We start from the raw sequence: 12,500 nt of genomic DNA, 5'->3' as shown, positions 1-12,500 counted from the left end.
GGCAAAGGGACAATGCCCAAGTGGAGTACTGAATTATATTCCACTGTAGCCATGGTATTGGCTAAGGCAGTAGCAGCGCAGCTGATGTGCATGTAATTAGCTACTTAGGAACACCACTTGGTTATCGGGATAGCACATGTTACTGATCTGTAACGATTAAAAAGTTGCCTTGTCACACATTCAAACCATCTGTATCTATCTGTAGGACAGTACAAAACACTGAAAGATGAACTGAAAATGAGTATTATACTAGTCAATAACACCTCCGATTACTAAGAAGGTATGCATAATATGTAGTATGTCTGTGTATGTAGTACCTGTTCTGTAAGAGTTACAGTGTAATCAATGCATATAGTTGAAATAGCTATCTTGTAGCGATGTATTGTTGAGCAGTAGTAATGCTTATAGTATTCTATGTGTGTACTGCTGTAGGTCACACGGCAAACTCTGCATACACCACAAGGGATGATATGGGCTTGGAACCCACCAATTCGCTTCCAGCCGCTGTCAGTGTCAGGACTGGTCCAACAAGTATGTGCTATAACAGGGGATAATATATGTCAATATATTGTAACAGTTGACATATGTATGGGTGTATAAGTAAGATGAACACGTTAAAGGTGGGCTTACCATGCAAATATGGTGTGCATTGTAGGATATTGTGCCAATAACTGTGTAATGTACAGTATTTTAGGCAGATCTGTATTCTATTCTACATAGCAGTTCTGTTATGTTATGCAAACAGTAGTTATGTCTATTGGCAATTGCAATACTCAGTAACAGGATACATATAATTTGTATTCATCTGTCAGTTTAGCAGCATGATAGCAAAGATAATTGGAAGAGCCAGGTAACTATCCATGCACATAATACACATAATATCCACCTCTCTAGTATCATTTGCAAGCAATAACAGCTGTGCATGTGTACATGTTATGCAAATGTGTAATGACCCTTGTTACAGGGCTGGACCTCTCTAGTATCATTTGCAAGCAATAAGAGCTGTGCATGTGAACATGTTATGCAGATGTGTAGTGACCCTTGTTACAGGGCTGGTCCTCTCTAGTATCATTTGCAAGCAATAACAGCTGTGCATGTGTACATGTGAAGCAAATGTGTAGTGACCCTTGTTACAGGGCTGGGCCAAATGGCTATGTGCACACATACATAGAGTGGATATTGAGAGTAGAGACACACTGGTTGAACTACCAGGTTTGTGTAGCCCAAACTCTCATTGCCAACCTAACAGCGGCTAGCACATACTGTATGTAAGATAGTGCACAGCACTGGTAATGAAACAGGTTGCATATCATCTTTAACTCCAATGTAACATCTGCAGTAGGAGTGTAAGATGTAGGAGAGAGCTGCACATGTGTAATAGCCGCTTCATAGGTAATGGCTCACACTATCTGATTATATCCTGATCATGTTGATAGTGGCATTAGAGTCTATTGATACCTGACTCTGTTTGGAGAGTGGATGTCTGTGCCCAACAGAGCTCATGGTCCTGGTGGATATGTGAGTATATACCCAGAGAAGGAAAGAGACCTGTAGACACTTGCATCATCTGTAATCAACTAACAGGATGTGATGTGCTCCTCAGAGGAGGATAGCTGTTAAAGGTAGCTACAATGTTTCCGTAATAACCAGTGTTGTCACGTCCATAACACAAATATTTACATGTGAGCATCACTGTCTAAAGCATCTTCATAAGCAATATGTAAACTAAATACAGTACTTGGTACTTGTAGTAATGAATGGCCATACAGGCATGTCCACTAGTCAGCTACTGGTGTTTACTAATGCCAAGTTTGTGTATGTGGCCATCCTGGGGGAATGTAATCTATATGCCATGTACACTGCCAAACCCACCTAACACCATGCCCCACACATTGTTTGGGATGCAGCTACATGAGTTAGCTGGAAGGCAGCCCAGTCTACAGCCATGACTGGACTGGACAGTCATGAGGTGTAGGTTAACACATGCAGCTCATCAACACAACCAACACATACGCTTACCAGAACACATAAGGGCACCCACACACACTACCAGAAATCACACACATTGACAGACGCTTCTAAGTATCTGGCCAAACAAGTGATCCCCCCCTCCCCAAGCTGGAAGAGACAGACACCGAAATACACAAACTGTATGACATAGTTTGCATAATTGTGCCACAGCTCAGAACACATGGCTGGAAACATGCCCTACAGTACGCATTTGTGAATGCAAACTCTAGCACTATGTTACACACCAATCTATATGAGGGCATACATACTGTCAGCTGCCTGTCTTCCATGGTTAGCCTTTTACCCATACACTCAGACCACCTTTTGAACTATACACATGGCTCTGGCATATTCCATGTTGTTGTGCAGGACCTGTGATGCAGTAGCCTGGACAGCATGGAAACACATATAGGAACTGTCAGGTCTTGTAGCCCATGCAGGTATGTCCCAAGGCCTGGGTAGCATCCTGCCATTGGCCAGAATCTGCAGTACAGGGACAAAAGGATTGTATTCCACAATTGTCTAGTGTAGTGGTGCAAGTCAAAGAGTATCCAGTATCTGTCTACCTGGGATAACATGGTTGACAGACCATGATACTTTGCCAGACAGAGCCTGCACCTGTCACCCCTGCGAATCTGGATACTGCCTAGGGCTCATGCTTCCCCTATAGTGCCTTCATCATGCACAGTTCAAGTGAAGGTCCACTGCTGTTACAGGGACAGCCAAGCAATAAACTGCAGGTCTCACTACACAATGATACATGTCAGAAACACTATACAGACACACATATGTCAACAATCCCTAACATGGAGAAGATATCTGTGCAGTGGCTGAGACTTGTTTCAACGCTCTGGAAAGCACACCTGCATGACCATGTTATAACACATACCTCACCTCTTGGCCATTATCCTTTACTGGAACACACAGGCCGCAGGTGTGTCCATATTCCTGAAGGATATGTACACCTCACGCTAGTCGCACTTGCATAACTTCAGATGCATTATGCTGAGCAACTACCTTTGTGCTAAAGTGGAATTCAAATTGCACCTTGCGACAGATCATCCACTAGTACACCCCCATGCTAGCTGCACTTGCATAACATCAGATGCATTATACTGAGCAACTACCTTTCTGCCAAAGTGGAATTCAAATTGCAGCTTGAGACAGATCACCCACCAGGCCATGGATTTCCCAACTGTCATAATGTGCTGTAATGGGGAAGATTAGGTCTGAGACAGAACCATAATAATGGCTACTCTCAACTATTCCATAATGAACTGGGAAGGCTCCTCATGTACCAACACCTGCGCTCAATGCATGTTAGATTCCATTGACCCCACTGACGTGGATCACAGTAGTCACACAAACAGGGCTAACAGTATACTACACATAGTTAGTCTCCAATGCCAATGTTATGTTTCCTAAGAGCAGAGTGGTGACTGTCATGGCACCCATGCAGATGGACAATGCATGTGCAAATGCTGAATCCTACACAAATGAACCTTAAGCAGTCACATATGTGCAGTGATTGTGCCATTGAAACAGAACCAGGATTCAACCAAACACAAACAAGAAGGCAAACTAGTGGTACCATGCTTTAAACTGTACCACAGAAGGTAGTAACTGTTGCAAGAGTGAACACACATGAGTGTAGGTGATCCCTGGTCAGCCTCAGAAAGATGCAGATACACCATATAAAACCACACAAAGCTACTGTGAAACTAATCAGCGACATATTATGAGGCCAAGCACAGGGCATTCTATAGATGTGTCATTAATCGTAATGGCAATGACAAGTCCTGCCGTGCTGCACAGCACTACGGCATGGGAAGTACTGCACCTACAGAAATACCACCCGTTCATCCAGATAGGGTCTTGGAGAACCTAAACCCACTCCCACCTCCCCCCACAACAGGTACACTTAATAATATATCCATGTACACTACAGGGCCCCTGTAATAATGAATATGCAGGTACAAACTGCACTCTCTAAAGCCATTAAAGCCATGCATACAGCTTTCAGGGGATCTGTCAACATCCCAGGGTGTATCCTACACAAATGTAAGAACATTCAGCTATCCACATGCATTTCATGTTCAATCATAGCTCCAGGCCAGGCTGTGTACACACCAAATGGTGCACAGCAACAGTTACCACACCCCACAAAGGGGGAGACACCATTGATAATGGGAAATAGTGCACAACTACCCTGCTGAGTCTGGTCTGTAAGGCCATGAACCGTGATCAACCTATTTGATGCAATCGGTACAGATGTATATGACAGTAGGGTTGATTCACACTGCATATCATGACCTTGCCAGGTCATAGGACACCATCACCCATACTGTGTTCCAGCTACACTCAGTAAATAAGGTGTATATTCCTATGTTACAGGAGTGGTTAGCAACTGGACTGCTGGCAGAACCAACACTACAGAAGGTGTCTGACTAATACACGCACATCAAACCAGTGCCAGCCACAGTAATACAGGGTTCATTCCTGGTACTCCCCCTCTTTGTTTTCACAGACTAACACAGAAGGCATCAGGCTATTGATGTTTGCAAATGACTATGAACTAGGAGCAATAGTCAACTCAATGTGTGCTGTGTTCAACATACAGAAGGGCCTTAGTTTGTCAGATGTGTGGTGTGTGATGTATGGCCACAATCTGACAGCTAAGTATTGCATTGTCATCCCCTATGTTACAAACCCTGTACCCATGAACTACCACCTAGGCAGCGGTCAACATAATGGCAACTGTGTGTATGGGATGCAGCTGGACAGTACTCTTTCCTTTGATAGTTACTTCACCACACCAGACAGGTAGTCATATGTGGCACCCCTAATCATGACAGGATGCCATCCAGGAATATAGAGATATTGCTCAGCCATACTCAACACCCATGTGACCCATAATAGATCACATTTCCTTTAATGGTTATTGCCTATGTGTAGATGGCCTACACTGCCCTTCCCAATCACTAGCTGCACTATGTAGCATGCAGCCTACCCTGAATAAAGCCATGTCCAACCCAGAGGTGTTGGACATGCTACACTTAACACATCCTGATCCCAAATAAACACATACTTCATGGACATCTACTTTTCTAGTACAAGGATCATAATATCCTGACAGATCTCTGTCCCATGCACTTAACATACTCTTGCTATGCTATGCATCCCTGTCCAGGGAAGCTGTGCATCACCCCTCTCTGTGACATGGTGTGATGACTGCATACCAAATATATCAGTAACCCTGTGGATCAGTTCTGTGGCGCTGCTTGAACTGGCCACTGAAACTTACCTGTCTGTTGCCTACAGCTAGTTAACCTGTCTGCCTAGCCTCATAAATGGCCCAGGGCATATAGCCTACTAGATCACTATGACCATACATGCTAAAGTTGATATCCAACCCTGAAAATACCATCAGGCTAGCTATTGTCCCATGTGTTACACATGTGCAACACAGGCAATACATGGCAGTGCCATGCAGATGTATATGGCAAAACACATACATGCTTGCAAGTCTGCAGGGTCACAGGTCATGTCCCTAACGGCTATGTATGACTATATATGTGACATATACACAGCATTAAGGTTGATTGCATTAATGTGAACACATCCAGGCATGTGCTGATAAGTAAAGACACCACTACAGGCAAACAGACATGCCCATGTCAAGACAACAGCCACATGGTGTATGAGCAATGTCATCACATGACACACATATATGGCGATAACATCACATCACCAGTAAGTGTCAAATGTGTGTGACTTATACATGTCAGTGGTGTTAGTGTCATGTAGATTTGCAAAGACGTATTTGTAATCTTAATAAATGTGATACACATGTATGTTCAGCTGTACTTCTGTACATCTCTGTGAGTTACTGTGACCTGTCCCTATCATTATGTCTTCCAGGTATGCCACGTAGCAGACTGCCAGTGTACAGCCACTTGGAGGATGAGTTCCTTGTCCCATACCGCCTCGACAACCATACAACACTCTTCAACCGTGTGCCACAGGCTGCACAGCAGTGGGATGCCCTGTGGGAGCAACTCAGCAGGAGGGTAAATGACGTTGGCAGTCACAATCGCACCTATAAGCTGGTGAGCTGACACTGCACTGACCTCATACGACAGGCGAAACAGCATGCTAATGCAATTGCCAGGAAACAAGGTGCAACAGGTGGGGGTCATTAACCCAACCCCCACTCACACGTACCGAGGAGCTACTGGCCAACCTGGGGACACCTGCAGACCTCCATCCACAAGCTTTAGCTGGTATTGTGGAGGTGGGTGTCTCTCAACCAATTAGCCTGGAGTTGCCTGGTAAGTCACTACTGCACATATAACACAACTATAATTCACATAGTTATATGTGTTACTGTACAATATGTAATGTAACATCATATGCAAGGCATGTATGCATGCATGCCACATACTATAGTCTGCTACTCTATGTATACACAGATGTGCATACCCCATAGTATAGTGTATTGTACTGGCTTATGTGCTAACATGGACATTGTACACTGTAGCTATCACGCAGGTGTGGATAATGATCTTACTGCTGTGACACTCCTGTTTAGGTACCTCTGGCATTTTGTAGTGACAGCAGCCTGTGTCAGGTGAGATTGTTATGATTTACCAGGCTTGATAATGCACGGAACATATTAATTGCATGCTATCTGCCATAACACATGGACACAATGTATGGTGGTTCTGTTAATGGACACTGGTCAGACCTGCAATGCATCACAGTGTTTACCCATGTCAAACAATTGAAGACTATATGAAACACCTACACTAAACCTTCCAGACTGTCATTGCCAGATGTGCGGACAACAGTGAATACAATGGTGGAGGTGTGTTCCACTGTAGGGACAGGTACTACATATCAGCATTACACATGTTGGGAATATGAACAGTACTATACAGAGAGCATATGTGTGCACACACTCTAAATGTGTTGGAGATGGAGTATGACCGGCCAACATGATACACCCTTGTGGATTATACCCTTGCTATGAATGCCACACAATGTCATGTGCTATCTGACATGTCCATGACATGTAGTGGGCTGACTGCAACACTGATCAACTATCCTGCAAAACATGTCTCACATCCCATACATACCACCCCTTTGTCTGCATAACCCTGTCCTCAGTGGAGTATATGACATCTATGGGTGTATGTCATATGGGATAACACTGACATGTGAAATAAGATGGCCATCACAACCATTGGACAGAACATGTGTACACATGGCCATGGAGGATGGCCAGAGACGTGAAACAACACACACAGTAGAAGTAATGTACATGTGTGTACACCCTGTTGTACATTGGCTTGACACAATACAACTATGGCCATTGTGTAATGATGATATTGCAGATGTGAAACACTAAACATCATACAGGCCTGTGCACAGCTTGTGTAGGCATAACATGAAACCATCACATAACATGTCTTGAGTATCTTGAGTGTGTCACAACATGAAAGCATTCACCTATACAGAATCCAAATACATACATGTGTTGCACAACATACATATACAACCACATCAGGCCACAGATACAGTACATTCACCTTGCTGGTGTCAGATATCACTGTCATGCCTACTCCTCATGTGTGTGTGAGGTACACAGATGGCATGTGGGAAATAGAGTACTGTTAAGTTAGCCATGTGTGGGCATAGTTGCCAGGCATCAGTAATATGGTTGCAGATGTGCATGGGTGTCATCCGTACACCCTCCTGTGACCTGTCACTCATTCCACATTAGGGTTTAGTGTGTATACACCTCAGTGATGTGGGTCACATTCCACATTAGATATGTATTGTATGTGAACATAGTCATGGCTATGAACTGTGTTAGTAGCTCACACTGTATAGCAACTATGAAGCCACATGATGCCATGCAATGGCTATGCACATTAGCTCAATGTGCAGTATGTCCCTGAATATTTGTAGTGTGGACAGACAACACTGCATTAGCTAAAGACCCATGTTAGTATAACACGTCCCTGTATTGGGACAGGATTATCGTACTGTAGATTGGAAAGGACACCATTGTGTTACACATGTATGAATGTCATTGAACACATCAGCAGATTACGTGTCATACTACATGTGATTGGCAAGGTTATACGCCGCACAGCAGGCCTGTGTACTGTAAACCTGTGCTGGTCTGTGGCACCATTGCAAGGTAGGGACAGCCATGTCAAACGTGTGTGTACAGCCAAATGCACAATGTCTAGACTCAGCTCAGGGGTAGGCAGAATAATGTTGAACAGACATGCACTGCTTTGGGGAGATATGCAAGCTAGCGCTCTGGTAAACATAGTATGCAGTCGACATATCCTACTGCTCATGTCCTCACACATAGGGGTGGTGGCCAATACAAATCATCAGTGGCAGATGTACAAAGGTCAGCGATGGTCTTTTAACATGTGGTGTATGTTGCACACACCATGGCGGTGCGGTGCAGTGGTGCAAAGTGCATGCATTGTGTTGCAGGTATGGGGCATAGGCTACTAACACAAATGGTACAATACAGATATGTATGCTTACCACCACTATAATTGTGTAAGTTGCATGCTGTCTGCTATAACAAATGCATGCTTTTGTGTGCAACTCAGGGATGCATGATAACTACCACTATAATTATCTAAGCTGAATGCCATCTGCCATATCACCTGCATGCAGTCTGTGTGTGTCTGTGTGTCTGTGTGTGCCTGTGTGTGTGCCTGTGTGTGTGCCTGTGTGTGCCTGTGTGTGCCTGTGTGTGTCTGTGTGTGTCTGTGTGTCTATGTGTGTGTGTGTGTCTGTGTTGTGTGTGTGTTTCTGTGTGTGTCTCTGTGTGTGTCTGTGTGTGTGTCTCTGTGTCTCTGTGTGTGTGTCTCTGCGTGTGTGTGTGTGTGTGCCTCTGTGTGTGTCTCTGTCTGTGTCTCTGTCTGTGTCTCTGTGTGTGTCTCTGTGTGTGTCTCTGTGTGTGTCTGTGTCTCTGTGTGTGTCTGTGCCTCTGTGTGTGTCTCTGTGTGTGTCTCTGTCTGTCTGTGTGCCTGGTGTAACATGTAATGTACAGTTCTTGTCTTCCCCTCACAGGTGTTGATGTAGGTGTGTTGCCCTCCTGTGGTCCACCTGATGTTAGTGTCCCCACAGACTCTAGCAGTGATGATGATAGTATGATTGAGGCACAGGCAGGGTTGTCAGGGGCTGAATGTGTGCCATTGGTTGCCATTCCACTTGTCTCCCCCTCATCCTCGCACACAGTTTCCCTACCTACACATATCACTGGCCATAGAGGAAGGACAGTTGGCGGGTGGTAGCATGGAACAGGGAAGTGTGGAGACTATGGAAGGTGTGCCTGCACACCATGATCCCAGTCAACTGACTGGTGATGTCCCACACAGGCATGTGCCCAGTGCTGCTTGTAGGAGGACCACTGGGCAATATGCCCCTGCGAGACAAAGCACATCAGCTGGAGTTACCAGACGCATGTTTTGGGTTGTAATGGAGGCACAGGCATGTGTTGAATGGCACAACAGAGAAGGTCTAATGCTTCAGAGGGCTGCTGTCCATTCATTAACTGACAACATCCAGGCACTCGCAAATGCTCACCATCATCTTGCAGATGCTTTGGATAGACGACTGGGTGACATGGTGGGAGTCCTTCACCATGGCATGTCAATCCTTGAGCGTGGAATGTCTGTGCTGGAACATCTGGTGAGAGTGAGGAGTCGGGCATGTGGACGTAGGTCAGCTACATCACCTGTTGAAGGTCTACGGGAACATGCTACTGCACATGCCCACTCCTGTAGTGGTGGTAGCAGCAGCAGTGCAGCTGGTGCTGTGCAGTCCACACCAGGACACAACAGGCCACATGCACATGGTCCTTGATGGTCCCAACAGGGACCTGATTCCAGTGGACATGTGTCATCAGACAGTACCCAATCTGGACATCTGCCTGGTAGTGCCCGTGCACCCCCTGGCAGGCACAGGTCACGTGGCTGTGGCCAGACACCGTGAACTGTGAAACCTGCCTTGTACAGCTGCCAATACTACCCCTTTGTAGGCCACCCACATGCCAGACCTGTGTGTATGCATACACAAACACCGGAAACAAATGTAGGGCACCTCAACAGAGACACGCATAACATCCACACATGCCCAGTGATATCACAGGCCCTAACACACATACATGATGTCATCCAATGGTGCAGTCTAGGCCTCTGGCAAACATTATCACACTGTGCATATGATAATGCCTGTGCCACATCCCTGTCATCCACACCATTGGTGCAAGGACATGTTCATATGGTCTGATGCACAGGATGAACATATTAGGTAGACAATTGTAGATTAATATTGTTGAGTAGTGTTGACAGGCAGCAGACATACCATGTATTGCAGTTTTAGATTGCATTTTGTACATTTGACAGTATGTATCATGTGTAACAACACTAATAGCATGTTGATCTTGACGTTCTGCCTTCCTCTTTCAAGTGTAGTTGCATGTGCTGGAGGATGTTGGTGTTTGCGGTGTCCCATATGTGCATGTTGACTACCCACAGGTCAGCATGGCAATACCTGCATGCACTTTTAGCTTCCACATCACAGTTATATTCTCCCATGTTTCAATTATGTTTATTGTTCTAATGATCCAAGAGCATGATAGCTGTGTAGTAAGCTACTGTGTTCCGAGCTGTCACATCTATAGTGGGTGACATCACAGGCATAGTTACCTGGAGCGGGGAGGAGGTAAAAGAGTGGTATGCCAGATGACAAGGGTAAAAACCAGTGGAAATAGTGGCTTTTCATTGGGAAGTAGTAATACCCACTGCCATGACAGCATGCAAACACAGACATACCCACACACTTAGGGATTCACAGACACAGTAACACACACTCTGACACACACACACACACACACACACACACACACACACACACACACAGTTGCCAGTGTTCAGATGAGAACCCGTGCCTATGTGCATATCATTATTATAGTACTACGCAATTACAAGATGTGCCACAGAGATTACACATGTAGAGGTAGTCGGAATGGCCTAAGATCGAGGACATTGACAGGGATACTACAGTGCAGTGAGTGTATGTGGGGAGGGGGATCCATCAGTAGGCTATGTAACAATAGGTCACACTCTAGGGTGTACATGTTAACAGGCGGTTAGAATGCCGTCTATGATTGATGATATCAACAGGGATGCTAGATTGCATTGAGTGGATGGGGAAGGGGGCATTAACATTTCACTATGGTAAAATACAGCCTCACACCAGGGACTGGACAGCCATACACACGGACAGCCATACACACACACACACACACTGTGGCATTCACAAAGATATACAACTATGTCACACACATACACTTTACATGTGTGAGGTTCAACCACCTTCCTATGCCTTTCTTTCTACACATCCAATCTCGAACCAGGAACCAAACCACAACACGACCAATAAGAAAATCCACGGAGTCTGAAGCTCAACCACCACAGTACTTTATTGCACAAGCTTCACCAACTGGAAAGACAAAAATGAGAAAACTGGTTCTCCACAACTGACCTAGGTTTCGTCAAATGACTTCTTCAGAGTGTGTTGAACCAGTATATAACCACAATCAATAATGACTCACTAATTACAACAATTATCACTTCAAAAAAATTGACAATTAATGTATTGTTAAAAATAATCATAGTTAAAAAATACTTTGTTAAAAACACATAAGTATCACAAAAAACTACCCCACATAAAATAGTAACTAACTTGTGTTGTGTATAATCAAATAACTTATTATAATTAACTATGTATATACATAACATATTAAATACTTAAATAAATATATTTGTTAAAATTAAAATGTATTTGTATTGTAGTTATGGTACTAATAATGTACAAATATTAAAAAATGTTTAATTTAATAATATACAATATAGTATATTGATTGATTTTATTTGTATTATCCTTATAGGAAAATTATTGTGATAACACAAGTTAGTTACTATTTTATGTGGGGTAGTTTTTTGTGAGTCTTTTCTCCACAACCACTCTTTTCTATCTTTATTACTCCCTTCCACACCCCACCCATTCAACATGCCCTCCCAAATTCTCTTTTCCCTCAGACTCCCCTTCTCTCTTCTCATCTTTCTTATTCCTCTCCATTGTGCTACTTCATACTGCTTAAAAACTCACCCATACCTGCCTACTACTCATACTATCACTTTCACTCACCCACATCCTCTTCTACTCTATCACTTCCACTCCATTTCCCCCTCCCTTATCACAATAAACCTACTACACCTATTCCATCCCAAAATTCTCTCCTCCTCTACAAAATGCTTCTCTCTTATATTTCCACTAACCCCAAACATCTTCCTACTCTCCAAACTTAAAAGACATAAAGTTATCTCATGTAATTTCATAGCCTTATCTCATGTAATTTCATAGCCTTATCTGGAGACATTCACCCA

The sequence above is a fragment of the Protopterus annectens genome, chromosome 3.part0 (assembly GCF_019279795.1).
Source record: "Protopterus annectens isolate FY-2018-M chromosome 3.part0, PAN1.0, whole genome shotgun sequence".
Lineage (NCBI taxonomy): Eukaryota > Metazoa > Chordata > Ceratodontiformes > Protopteridae > Protopterus > Protopterus annectens.
Note: the sequence above shows the minus strand (reverse complement) of the source record.